The sequence below is a fragment of the Papio anubis genome, chromosome 12 (assembly GCF_008728515.1).
Source record: "Papio anubis isolate 15944 chromosome 12, Panubis1.0, whole genome shotgun sequence".
NCBI lineage: Eukaryota > Metazoa > Chordata > Mammalia > Primates > Cercopithecidae > Papio > Papio anubis.
In genome coordinates, this window is record NC_044987.1 from 4,482,470 (window position 1) to 4,496,802 (window position 14,333).

A 14,333-nucleotide genomic window follows, 5' to 3' on the forward strand; every position below is an offset into this window, starting at 1 on the left:
TTATTTCTATCCTGCTGAAGGTCACCGCTAAGGTCTGATTGCAAAAATTCAAATAATTGCAACCTCTGGCATAAATGGGTTAAATTATTATAAATGACAGCATAATGGGGTGGGGAAAAATAACTGGGAAATGAAGATTTTTTGGGGGGGGGGCGTCATATAGACCTTTGTGTAAATCCTGGTTTTGTTACTTCGCTAAAGGGCTGTGGATAATTTAATCTGATTTTCTATCTCCTCCTTTAAAACTGGATTTATTTTTATTTTTTTAAGACAGAGTCTCTCTCTGTTGCCCAGGCTGGAGTGCAGTGGTGTGATCGCAGCTCACTGCAACTTCTGCCCCCCAGGTTCAAGCAATTCTTGTGCCTCAGCCTCCCGAGTAGTAGCTGGGGTTACAGGCGTGCACCACCACACCCAGCTAATTTTTGTATTTTTAGTAGAGACGGGGTCTCAAACTCCTGGCCTCAAGAGAGCCACCCATCGGCCCCACAAAGTGCTGGGATTACAGGCGTGAGTTACCGTGCCTGGCCTATAACTGGATTTAAAATATCCTTTTACCAGGTTTGTGAATTTGTGAGTCCAGAGTGAGATAATGACACTTGGTGGGAGTTACTCAATATATATTAATTTATCTTCCCTTGATGTGGAAAGTAACAATCAGCATGACTTGGTGACTACCAGCAAGGAGAGGAAATTCTAATCGTTTAATGTTTCTGAATTAATTGATTTATTGATAACTCTCCATTACTTTTTCAAATCTCTGAAATAGAAAGGGCTTATTCATAGAGTAAAATGATTAGAATCTTTGTTTCATTGAAAAACGACTAGTTATAAAATGTTTGTTTGTTTTTTATTTTTTTTATTTTTTGAGTTGGAATTTCGCTCTTGTTGCCTAGGCTGGAGTGCAGTGATGCAGTCTCGGCCCACTGCAACCTCTGCCTCCCACGTTCAACCGATTCTCCTGCCTCTGCCTCCCAAGTAGCTGATATTACAGGCGTGCACCACCATCCCCAGCTAATTATTTTAGTAGTAGTAGTAGTAGTAGTAGAGATGGAGTTTCATCATGTTGGCCAGGCTGGTCTCAAACTCCTGACCTCAGGTGATCCACCTGCCTTGGCCTTCCAAAGTGCTGAGATTACAGGCGTGAGCCACCATGCCCGGCCAAATGGTCTTTTTTTTGATACAAGATCTTGCTGTCATCCAGGCTGGAGTGCAGTGGTGAAATCACAGCTCACTGTAGTCTTGACCTTCCAGGCTCAAGTGATCCTCCTGCCTCACTCAGCCTCCTGTCTAGCCGATACTACAGGCGCACGGCATCACACTTAGCTAATTTTTTTTTTTTTTTTTTGAGACGGAGTCTGGCTCTGTCGCCCGGGCTGGAGTGCAGTGGCCGGATCTCAGCTCACTGCAAGCTCCGCCTCCCGGGTTTACGCCATTCTCCTGCCTCAGCCTCCCGAGTAGCTGGGACTACAGGCGCCCGCCACCTTGCCCGGCTAGTTTTTTGTATTTTTTAGTAGAGACGGGGTTTCACCGTGTTAGCCAGGATGGTCTCGATCTTCTGACCTCGTGATCCGCCCGTCTCGGCCTCCCAAAGTGCTAGGATTACAGGCTTGAGCCACCGCGCCCGGCCACACTTAGCTAATTTTTAAAAAAAATTTTTTTAGTAGAGACAAGGTCTCTCTGTGTTGCCTCAGCTGGTCTTGAACTCCTAGGCTCAAAGGAGCTTCCTCCCTTGACCTCCCAACGTGTTGGGATTATAGGCATGAGCCACTGTTCCAGGCCTAAGATTATCTTTTTAAACTCAGATAAGGTAGTCCATTTCCAATTCTCCCTGAAAATGTAAAAAACACTTAAGGGAAGTAAACTAACGTGAAATAAAGATCACAAAACATTTTCATTACTGTTCAGAAAAAGAAAAAGCATGTTCCCAAATATGAGTTCTCGTGTGAATCCAATCTAAAAACTTGGTTCGTATCATGGGAAAAAATAGACATTTACTTAGATTGATAAGAGTGACAAGTTTAGAGCAAAATATAAAATATGAGGTACTGCTATATTTGTAAAGAAAAAAAGACTCAATAGTGAGAAACATCTTATTTTATTAACTTTTGGTGGGGTGGTTGAGTTGTAATTTTCACTAGTTCGAGTACACATGATTACATTTTCCATGTAAGTTTAACATGAAGTTCCTGCGTTGTGCTGTGATTCTTCCATTCTTAAATCAATTGTTTTAACAGGTTTCCTACAAAACATTTGTATGTTGTGTATGTTGCACTCTTAAAATACTAATTTATATATTTTGTTTGCCATTTGCAATTAAGCTTTTAATCATAATGTGACTGAACCTAAAAGAACAATATGCTTCTCACAAACATAAGCACCATAAATCAAGAACATTTACTCAGTGATTTTTCAGTGCACACTCTTTTATTTCTATTTTTTTAATTTTAAATTTTTTTCTTATGATCTTGTTGCATACCAGTGTATGCACTCTTTTAGGTGGTTATAGAATATAGACAGGACTCAGCCTTGTCTGTCAAGTCGCATTAGGCCCATGACTAAGCAAAATCTGTAAACTACTTGCTGATCACTTGTATGTAAAATGTACTGGTGAATAGAGTAGTGACTTTTTTTATGGAATCACTACAATATAATAAGCAATATTAAGAGTATAACACATAAATGTTATAGAAACAAATAATTAAGAACATCTGCTGCTGATTTGTCCACACAAATCTTGTACACAAATGTGCACAGCAGCTTTATTTGTAATAGCCCAACTTCAAACAACTTAAGTCTATCAGCAATTAAATGATAAAACAGATTGTGTTACATCCATGCGATGGAATAGTATTCAACAATAAAAAGAACAAAAATCCTTACGCTCAACAGCATGGATGAATCTCAGAATAATTATGTCCATGAAAGAAGTCTGAAAAAAAGAGTACGTGCTATATAATCCCATTTATATAAAATTCTAGAAAATGGAACTACTAAAGTGAAAAGCACATTGATAATTCCTGGCAAGGACAGGAAGGTGAGATTGCAAAGAAACTTACAGAAATTGTGGCAATATTCCTTATCTTGATGGTGGTGGTGATATATATGTCATAACTCATCAAATTGTACACTATGCAGTTTATTATGCATGAATTATATCAGGAAAGCACTCATAAAGTGATTTTTAAAGAACCTGTGCTGGGAGTACAGATGTGATTGATTCCATAAATATATTGGAATAATCCTTGGAGAGACAGAGCAAATACCCTGGTAAACCTAAATTGATATGATATCAAACACAGGATCTGTGGGTCTAAATAGAACTACCACCAGAGTTCAGTGTAGAGAAAGACAGCTTGGTTTAATAATAAAATGAGAATAGGATTTAATTAAAGTCAGAGGCTTTGAATTTGAGTCCCTGTTAGCCCATATTTTCTCTAATCTTTATTTTTCTCATCGTTAGTTTCATTAAGATTTTAAGATCCAAAGAATATATTTGAAAGTACATCTGAAAGTGGCATCAAAATGGAAGGCTGGCTGGGCACAGTGCCTCACACCTGTAATCCCAGCACTTTGGGAGGCTGAAGTGGGCGGATCATGAGGTTAGGAGTTGGAGACCAGCCTGGCCAACATGGTGAAACCCTGTCTGTACTAAAAATACAAAAATTAGCCGGGCATGGTGGCGCACACCTATAATCCCAGCTACTCAGGAAGCTGAGGCACGAGAATCGCTTGAACCCGGCAGGCGGAGGTTGCAGTGAGCCGAGTTTGTGCCACTGCACTCCAGCCTGGGCGACAAAATGAGACTCTGTCTCAAAAAAAAAGGCTTTGCTGACATTTAGGTTAGAAGGGAAAACAAAATAAAACAGAATTTGACCTGTGGAAATCAGTGAGGAGGGAATTCTGAAAAGGGACCAGAGCTGGGGAAGTGGGATTATGTATGATGTATATGGAAAATGAAGAGTCAAAACCAGTTGAGGGCAGAGAGTTCATTTTGCAGAGCAAGGAGGGAGAGACACCAACCTAAAGTATCTAAAAGCATAATAGATTGTAAAATAGCGAGAAAGTTTACCATCAGGATATAAGTTGCTGTAACTAGCCCTGTAACCTTAGCCAAGTCGTTTAATTCTCTGAACCTCAATTTCCCCATCAATATAATGGGAGATAATAATGGTTCTGCCAGATCTCAAGGATTTTATATATTTAAATCAGTCCATATCAGATGTGATCGGGTGTAGGATAGTGCTGAAAAGTACCAAGTACTGTTGATAGTTCAGCGTGATTATCAAGCTGTGAGCTAATAAGTGTCTGGACTCAGATAATTGTATTTTAGAGACAGTTTAAATAATAGTAAAGATTAATATAAGGCCAGTGAGACTGAAGGCAAGGACATCAATCAGGATGCTGTTTCAGTAGTCCAAGGCAGCGACAGTGGAGAAAGGAAGGGATGGATTTGTGAAATAGGTCTTGGTGACCAGGTCTGTGTTAGGAGGAAAAGGGGAAGAGAAATTGTATTAGTTTTCTGTGGCTGTTGTAATTAATTATGACAAATTAGAGAGCTTAAAACAACACATTAATTTTCTCACAGAAGCTTGAAATTATCATAACTGGGTTGAGATCAAGATGTTGGCAAGTACTCCTTCCCTCCAAAGGATCTAGGGGAGAAACTACTCCTTTCCTCTTCCAGCTTATGTGGGCTGCAGGCATTCATCTTGTGACCATATCATTCATCACTGCAGTCTTTACATTGCCACGCCACCTTCTCTTCCCCACCTTTCACCTTCTCCTGTGTGTGCCAAGTCTCCATCTGCCTTCCTTCTATAAGGAGACTTGTGACTGTATTTAGGGCCCACCTAGGTAATCTGGGATCATCTCCCCATTCCAAGATATTTCATCACATCTGCAAAGCCATAAAGTTATCTTTCACAAATTCAAGGGATTAGAACATGAACATTTGGGGGTTTTAGCTTTTTGGAGTTGTACTGTCATTAGTACTTGAAAAAGAAGAATACATTTTTGAGAGATGGTAATGAATTCACTTGGGACCTGCTGAAATACCTATGAGACATGTGTGTGAGGGTATTCAATTTATGTTATTGGAAAACCTTGAATCAGGTGACTGAAACAATACAGACATTTATTTAAAAGAAAAAACAGCCTCAAAGTTGGTAAAATTAGCAATTCAGTGATATCCTTGAGGACCTAAGTTCTTGCTTTGCCATCCGTAGGCTGGCTCTCCTGTGGTAACAAAATGAGCCCCATAATTCTAGGCCTTCATTCCAGATATGAAAACTTAATTGGCTTGTTTTGTATGCCCCCCTCCCTCTGCCCCACTTTTTTTTTTTTTTTTTTTTTTTTTGTCTGCAAGGAAACCTAACTTCTGAAGCTACCCAGCAGGTTCTATTTTTCTAGGCCAGATAAACATTCTCTTGACCATCATCTTTTACCTAAAAGAATTTTTTTTTTTTTTGTCGAGCTGGAGTCTTGCTCTGTCGCCCTGGAGCTGGAGTGTAGTGGCATGATCTCGGCTCACTGCAACCTCCGCCTCCGAGTTCAAGCAGTTCTCCTGCCTCAGCCTCCTGAGTGGCTGGGATTACAGGCACACGTCACTGTGCCTAATTTTTGTATTTTTAGTAGAGACGGGGTTTCACCATGTTGGCCAGGCTAGTCTTGAACTCCTGACCTCAGGTGACACACCTGCCTCGGCCTCCCAGAGTGCTGGGATTACAGGCATGAGCCACCATGCCCAGCCACCTAAATTTTTTATATCTACATTGCAGATTTGTTCAGGTAGGGACCCGTGCCTTAAATACACAAATATTAAACTCATCCACCTTCAGTGACAAATGGCAAAACAGACCTCTTGAGCATTTCCCACATCACATTGTTTTACTACTTTTTGGTTTGCAGATTTAGTAGAATCTTGCAGATGTGGAGCTATCTTTCTGTGGTTTATTTAAATAGCAGTCCATTCACCTTGCTTAGTCTTAAATTCTTGTCTACAAATTCCTAACCATGTCCTTTTTTTTTTTTTTTTTTTTTTAGACGGAGTCTGACTCTGTCGCCCAGGCTGAAGTGCAGTGGTGTGATCTCAGTTCTCTGCAACCTCCGCCTCCTGGGTTCTAGCAATTCTCGTGCCTCAGGCCTCCCGAGTAGCTGGGATTACAGGTGTGTGTCACCATGCCCGGCTAATTTTTGTATTTTTAGTAGAGACAGGGTTTTGCCATGTTGAGCGGGCTGAGCTCGAACACCTGACCTCAGGTGATCTGCCCGCCTCAGTCTCCCAAAGTCCTGGGATTACAGGCATGAGCCACCGCACACAGGCCCAGTCCTGATTTTTAACATTAAACTTGAAAGCAGTGGTTAATGTAGTCTGGGCACTCTCCTTGGGGATTCCCAGAACCTTTTAGAGAGTACATGAGATCAAAACAATCTTCTAGCAATGTTTTAAGACGTTACTTGCCATTTTTCATTCTTATTCTTAGATATACAACGGAGTTTTCCAGAGGCTACCTACTTGAAATGTGATTTTTTTTTTTTTTTTTTTAATTTTGTTTGAGACAGAGTCTTGCTCTGTCGCCCAGGCTGGAGTACAGTGGCATGATCTCGGCTCACTGCAACCTCTACCTCCCAGGTTCAAGTTATTCTCCTGCCTCAGCCTCCCAAGTAGCTAGTACTACGAGTGTGCACCACCACACCAGGCTAATATTTGTGTTTTTGGTAGAGACGAGGGTTTTACCATGTTGGCCAGGCTGGTCTCGAACTCCTGACCTCAGGTGATCTGCCTGCCTCGGCCTCCCAGAGTGCTGGGATTACAGGCGTGAGCCACTGCGCTCAGCTGAAATGCGATACTGTAACAGACTTAACACATATGAGAATTCAGTTGATTTCCAGTAAACCACACTCAGTGCTACTCTTGCCTTTTTGGTTTTTTTTTTTTTTTTTTTGGTCTGAGAAAATTTAGTTTTTTGAAAACTATGTTGTCTTAAAATGTAACAGACTTACTGTTATTTTTAGATGAATAATTTTTTAAATTTCTAAGTTTTAATTTATAATATGGTAAATATTTTTAGATATAGTTCATATAAATATAAAGCAAAAGCTCTTTTGGGTTCTCAATAACTTTTAAGAGTATGAAGAGGCCTGAGATTCAAGTTTAAAATCCTCTGTCTAGTGTTAATGCCACTCTAACCACATACTCCAAAGTTTTTCCATTTCTCTGATCATTTTTTCCCGTCTTTTATTATCAGTTATCATGTAGGTATATCATCTTCATATGTTACAGAATTTGTTGTAAGTACTTCAGAGTCATTCATTCTGTTTAATATTGATCCCATTTATGGGAGCAGCAGCTTTCTCATTATTTATTAATATATCTCTGCATTTTATTTCCAACACCTCTCTTTGTTAATTCTTTCACCATTCTTACTGTTTTTGTGCTTATCGAACATGCTGGATTTAATAATATTCATACCTCAAAACTAAGCACAGAGAAAAAACTAATGAAGACTAGAGAGCTAAGACTTACATGACCACACAAGACCATTATCATCATCTCTTGGTAATGAGCATAATTAACACTCTTGCTCTGGGAAATGACTTTGATTTATGATAAATATTTATCAGTGGGGAGTATCTGTAATTTTTATAAACTTGGCTGTGAAGGGAGAGTGCCTGAGAGATCATACCCAGTTTTGATGGGAGGTGAGGGATGGGGCGTGGAGAATCAAAAATTAGTACTAGATTTTAAGCTATGGGTGCCTGAGCAATTGAAGGTATCCATGATTAACAGATTAAGAAATTCTTTAGTGGTATGTTAGTTGGGAAATAATTTGAATTTGTTTTCAGACATTGAATTTGCAAAATGGCGAACACATTCAGATGGAATTGTCTGGCACTCTAGCTGGACAGTAGAAGCCCAGAATTGACATTCAGAAGGATCTTACTGAGATTTTAGTCGAAGGTGATAGAGTCAGAGATCTGTCAATAATGATAGCTTATCTGTTAATCACCATGTTCTTATGTAAACAGTCTGTGCTAGGCACTGGGCACTTTACACAGACTCGTCTCATTTAATCTGTATCATGGTCCTCAGAAAGCTCCCTTGTTTAAGGTCATCCAGCCACTACAGTTGTATAACCATGATTAACGTGCAGGTCTGTCTGAACTAAAAAGCTGTTGCTCTACCTAGTGTACATGCTGTCTCCAGGCAATATTAATATATTCATTGATAATTGAATTGAATGTGAAATACTTGAATAAAGCCTAATTATGCATGAGGTGAAGAAATCTGTTACTGAGTTTTGGGTAATTTGAAAAGACTGTAATTCTTTTAATTAATGCTTAGTAATGTGTCAAAAGATTCAAATGTATTTATCCTTGTAGTGATCTTCTGTAGGGACAGGGATACCGAGAGTGTCTGTGGCAGATCTAGAATTAGAAACCTTAATAGGAATTGAGTAGTTATGGTGTGAGGTATACTTTATTGGGAAATTTTCAGGTAGGAAGTTTCAGAGCATATTCAAATTAATAGATTTTTTAAAGTTTATTGTAATTTTAAAAATACATTTACAGGTCGACAAGTGTGTATTTTTGTGGGATATTCAGATAATCAGAATAGGCTAATGTCTGTCAAGGCAGCAAATAACTAAAGCTAAGGACTCAGCTTTTAATATTCTGGCCCATTGGTAATTTTTTCATTGTTTTAAAGATCATTTTGTTACAGAATTTGCCTGATTTCCTCTCAGTCTGATAATTTAGAAAGGAATTTACTGTAATGAGTCATAACATTTTTCCACATCAATCTTTTTAGTTGTGTAGTTTGTCACTTTTGGGATAGTTGATTTACTGGTTTGAACAGATCGAATATGAGTTTTAGAAGTAGTAAGATTTTCATTCTAATAACAGTTGTTCTTTTATAGAAACAATTATTCTTTTTTTTTTTTTTGAGACGGAGTCTTGCTCTGTTGCCCAGGCTGGAGTGCAGTGGCGCAATCTCGGCTCACTGCAAGCTCCGCCTCCCGGGTTCACGCCATTCTCCTGCCTCAGCCTCCCGAGTAGCTGGGACTACAGGTGCCCGCCGATGCGCCCGGCTAATTTTTTCTATTTTTAGTAGAGACGGGGTTTCACCATGGTCTCGATCTCCTGACCTTGTGATCCACCCGCCTCGGCCTCCCAAAGTGCTGGGATTACAGGCGTGAGCCACCGTGCCCGGCCAGAAACAATTATTCTTACACTATTATCAAATCACTAAAAAGAATACACTTACAGGGGGGCTGGATCAGTGGCTGGAGCATTACCCCCTGCTGCAGACTGGCTGCTAGCAATACTGAGAGCAGGGTGGACAGCATGGGTTGCTCTCAGGATTTGTTCTGTGCCTTGTGGAGATCACTGTCAAAAGAAGTGAAGGAGCATGTGGGCATGAACTGGTTTGGGAACAAATACTAGTCTATCCCAGAGTACAAGAACTGGAGAGGTGAGGACAAACTATTCAAGAGAAAAGAACTGTAGAAGCAACAAATAAAAAAGACTGTGAAGTAGGGGATAGTCCAACAAAATGGGAAGCTTGGATCAGAAGAACAAGAAACAGGCTGGGTGTAGTAGCTCATGCCTGTAATCCTAGCACTTTGAGAGGCCGAGGCAGGCAGATCACCTGAGGTCAGGAGTTCGAGACCAACCTGGCCAACATGGTGAAACCCTGTCTCTACTAAAGATAGAAAAATTAGCCAGTCATGGTGGTACATGCTTGTAGTCCCAGCTACTCAGGAGGCTGAGGCAGGAGAATCACTTGAACCTGGGAAGCGGAGGTTGCAGTGAGCTGAGGTTGCACCACAGCACTCCAGCCTGGCTAACAAGAGTGAAACTCCGTCTCACCAAAAAAAAAAAAAAAAAAAGAGCAAGAATGACTCCACCTACTATGGAGGAAATACTGAAGAATGAAAAATACAGAGAAGAAATTAAAAAGCAAAGATTTTTGTGAAAACCAAAAACTGCTTAGTAAAGAGACTAGTGAGGAACTCTTGGCTCCACCAGTTCAAACTCAAAGGACATGGCTTTGCTCCATACTTCGGAAAGGAAGAACCCTCATTGGCTCCCACTGGCACTTGTTGAGCTAAACTACATTTCCTGAGCCATAAAATAATCTATTTGCCCTTTAAGCTCTAAAATTCAAATTTTTTCATTGTGTTTGAGTGTTTTAAAATATTGCCTCTTTTTTAATGTGTTCATTCATCCTTTATTTTTTTTAGTCTCTAACATAACAGTTAAGCCATTAGTAGTAATAGTTGTAATATGAGATAATACCAGTCCCAGAGTCACACTCCATAGTCTGGCATGTGGTTCCCCTAGAGACACTTAATGTAATATTGACTATCACAGCAGAAATTTTCTATAACTCTCTGTATCTCCAAAAACTGGTAATTTATAGAGCTGCTATCTGAAGCCTTATTCTTATTATTTCATTATTATTATTATTATTTTGAGACAGGGTCTCACTGTTTGACCTAGGCTGGAATGCAGTGGCTCAGTCTGGGCTTACTGCAGCCTCGACCTCCCAGGCTCAAGCAATCCTTCTACCTCAGTCCCCCAAGTAGCTGGGACTACAAGCACACACTACCACACCTGGCTGATTTTTGTATTTCTTTGTAGAGATGGATTTTTACCATATTGCCCAGGCTGGTCTTAAATTCCTGAGCTCAAGCCATCTGCCCGCCTTAGCTTCCCAAAGTGCTGGCATTACAAGCATAAGCCACTGCACTCGGGCTGAAGCCCTGTTCTTGACCAGCTTCATTCAGGATCCTTAAAAGAGATCTTAGCAGAGGTTTGGTAATTACTATCACTTGATCAGTTGTGAAGTAAAGTAAGAGCTTTAGGAATTGGACTTCTATAGCTTAATTGCCACATACTTTTGTAAAGTACCACACCTGGCCCCCAAGCATTTTGGATAAGGGATATGCAACCTGTTTATAGAAAATCATAAGGAATTCGTTTAAAAAGTATAGGACTGCCGGGCTCGGTGGCTCACGCTTGTAATCCCAGCACTTTGGGAGGCTGAGGTGGGCGGATTGTAAGGTCAGAAGATAGAGATCATCCTGGCTAACACGGTGAAACCCCATCTCTACTAAAAACACAAAAAAATTAGCTGGGTGTGGTGGCGGGCGCCTGTTGTCCCAGCTACAAGGGAGGCTGAGGCAGGAGAATAGCGTGAACCTGGGAGGCGGAGCTTGCAGTGAGCCGAGATCCGGCCACTGCACTCCAGCCTGGGCAACAGAACGAGACTCCGTCTCAAAAAAAAAAAAAGAATATAGGACTAATAAACAAGTTGAACAAGGTTGCAGAATATAAAACCAATATACAAACATCAGTTGTCTTATTATGCATTTGCAGTGAAGCATTAAATTAAGAAAACAGGCTGGATTCAGTGGCTCATGCCTGTAATCCTAGCAGTTTGGGAGGTCAAGGTGGGTGGATTGCTTGAGCCCAGGAGTTTGAGACCAGCCTGGGCAATGTTTCAAAACCCCATCTCTACAGAAAATACAAAAATTAGCCAGGCTTGTTGGTGGCCCATGCCCGTAGTCCCAGCTACTCAGGAGACTGAGGGGCAGAGATCAGTTGAGCCCAGCAGATCAAGGCTTCAGTGAGCCATGATCATACCAGTGCACTCCAGCCTGGGCAGCAGAGTGAGACTCTTGGCTGAAAAAAAGAAAAAATTAAGAAAATGATTTTTTTCATGGTGATGTCAAAAGAATAAATTTAACAAAGAAAAACTCATACTTTGAAAACTTAAAACATTGCTGAAAGAAATTAAAGACTAAATAAGTGGAAAAACACCCCATGTTCACGGATCAGAAGATTCAGCATTGTAAAGATAGCAGTATTCTCCAAGCTAATCTATAAATTCAATGCAGTTCCCATCAGAATCCTAGCTGACTTTGTAAAGATTGACAGTCTGATTCTGAAATTAATATGGAGTTGCAGGGGACCCAGAATAGCCAAAATAGTACTGAAAAAGGACAAAATAGGAGTACTCAGCTTCTTGACTTCAAAATTTACTGCAAAACAACAGTAATTAAAGCATTGTGGTACTGGCACAAGGACATATAAATCAGTGGAATAGAGAGTCCAGATATAAACCCATTTGTGTTCAACTGATTTCCAACAAGGATGCCAAGATCTTTCAGTGGTAAAAGAATACACTTTTTAACAGATGGTGCTGGGACAACTGGATAGCTACATGCAAAAGAACGAGGTGGGACCATATACAAAAAATAACTCAAAATGGATTAAAGACCTGAAACTTTAAAACTCCTTGAAAAAAAAAACATATTAGTAAATCTTCATGACTTTGTATTTGGCAAGGAATTTGTAGATGTGATACCAAAAGCATGAACAGCAAAAGAAAAACACTGAACTTCACAAAAATTAAAACCTTCTGTGCTTCAAAGGACACCATCATAAAAGACAACCCACAGAATGAGAGAAAACATTTGCAAACCATTTCTTTAATAAGCAACTCACATCTAGTATATATAAAGAACTCTGACAACTCAGTAACAAAAAGACAACCCCATGGGCAGAGCTCCAGGTGGACCCCAAGGAAGATATACGAATGTCCAGTAAGCACATGAAGATGCTCAATATTGTTAGTTATCAGGGAAGTGAGTGACATACCACTTCACATCCACTAGGATGGCTAGAATCAAAGTTGGATAATAACAAGTGTTGGTGAGGATGTGGAGAAATCAGAATCCTCATACACTTTTTTTTTTTTTTTTTTTTTGAGACGGAGTCTCACTCTGACACTAGGCTGGAGTACAGTAGTGTGATCTTGGCTCACCGCAATCTCCGCCTCACAGGTTCAAGCTATTCTCCTGCCTCAGCCTCCTGAGCAGCTGGGATTACAAGCACCCACCCCTACACCCAGCTAATTTTTTTGTATTTTTAGTAAGAGTTGGGGTTTCACTGTGTTGGCCAGGCTGGTCTCGAACTCCTTACCTCAGGTGATCCACCCGCTTTGGCCTCCCAAAGTGCTGGGATTACAGGCATGAGCCACTGTGCCTGGCGAGATTTTTTTTAAAGAGACTTATCTAACTTATAAAAACTTCAGGTTATATGTTGTTGTGATTTCTGAACTGTCTAGTATGATATATGACTTTTTCTTTTTTATTCTCTCTTTTTTAAAATTTGAGGCCGGGAGTGGTGGCTCACACCTGTAATCCCAGCGCTTTGGGAGGCTAAGTGAGGTGGATCACTTGAGATCAGGAGTTCGAGACTAGCCTGGCCAACATGGTGAAACCGCATCTCTACTAAAAGTATAAAATATTAGCCAGGCATAGGGTCTGGTGCCTGTATTCCCAACTACTCAGGAGGCTGAAGCAGGAGAATTGCTTGAACCCGGGAGGCAGAGGTTGCAGTGAGCCAAGATTGTGCCACCATACTCCAGCCTGGGTGACAGAGTGAGACTGTCTCAAAATAAAATAAAATTTGAGACAGGGTCTTCCTGTGTTGCCCAGGTTGGAGTCAAGGGATCTTCCCACCTTAACCTCCTGAGTAGCTGGGATTACAGCTGCATGCCACTATACTTGACAAATTTTTCAAATATTTAAAAAATACCTTATTGCTGAAAAATTCTAGCAATTATCTGAGCTTTCAGCAAGTCATAATCTTTTTGTTGGTGGAAGGTCTTGCCTTGATGTTGATGGCTGCCACTGATCTGGATGGTGGTCGCTGAAGATTGGAGATGTGGCAGTTGTTTAATAAGACAGTGATGAAGTTTGACACATGGGTTGAATCTTTCTTCCCCTACCCTGCTCTACCCCCTGGTTTTTGTTTTTGTTTTTGTTTTTTTTAATTAGAGGTGGGTCTCACTCCATTGCATTGAGCTCCTGGGGCTCAAATAGTCTTCCTGCCTCAGCCTCCCAAAGTGCTGGGATTACAGTCATGAACCCTCCTGCATCCAACCTCCTGGATCTGTCTTTCATGAGGATTCCTTTTTTTTTTTTTTTTTTTTTTTTGTTAAGACAGAGTCTCACTCTGTCACCCAGACTGGAGTGCATGGCATGATCTTGGCCCACTGCAACCTCCACCTCCCAGGTTCAAGCAATTCTGCCTCAGCCTCCCGAGTAACTGGGATTATAGGTGCCTGCCACCACACCCGGCTAATTTTTTGTATTTTTGGTAGAAATGAGGTTTCACCATGTTGTCCAGGTTGGTCTCGAACTCCTGACCTCAGGCAGTCCCCCTGCCTGGGCCTCCCAAAGTGCCAAAGTGCTGGGATTACAGGCGTGAGCCACTGTGCCCAGCCTTCACAAGGATTTCTCTACAGCGTGTGATGCTGT

The 14,333-nt window shown here is 40.8% G+C and overlaps 1 protein-coding gene across 25 annotated transcripts in view; it reads left to right on the forward strand.

Annotated features, from left to right (window-relative positions):
• Positions 1-14,333, forward strand: part of ZBTB44 (zinc finger and BTB domain containing 44) — an 87,671-nt gene that overhangs the window by 21,094 nt on the left and 52,244 nt on the right. The gene's annotated exons all lie outside the window — the stretch shown is intronic.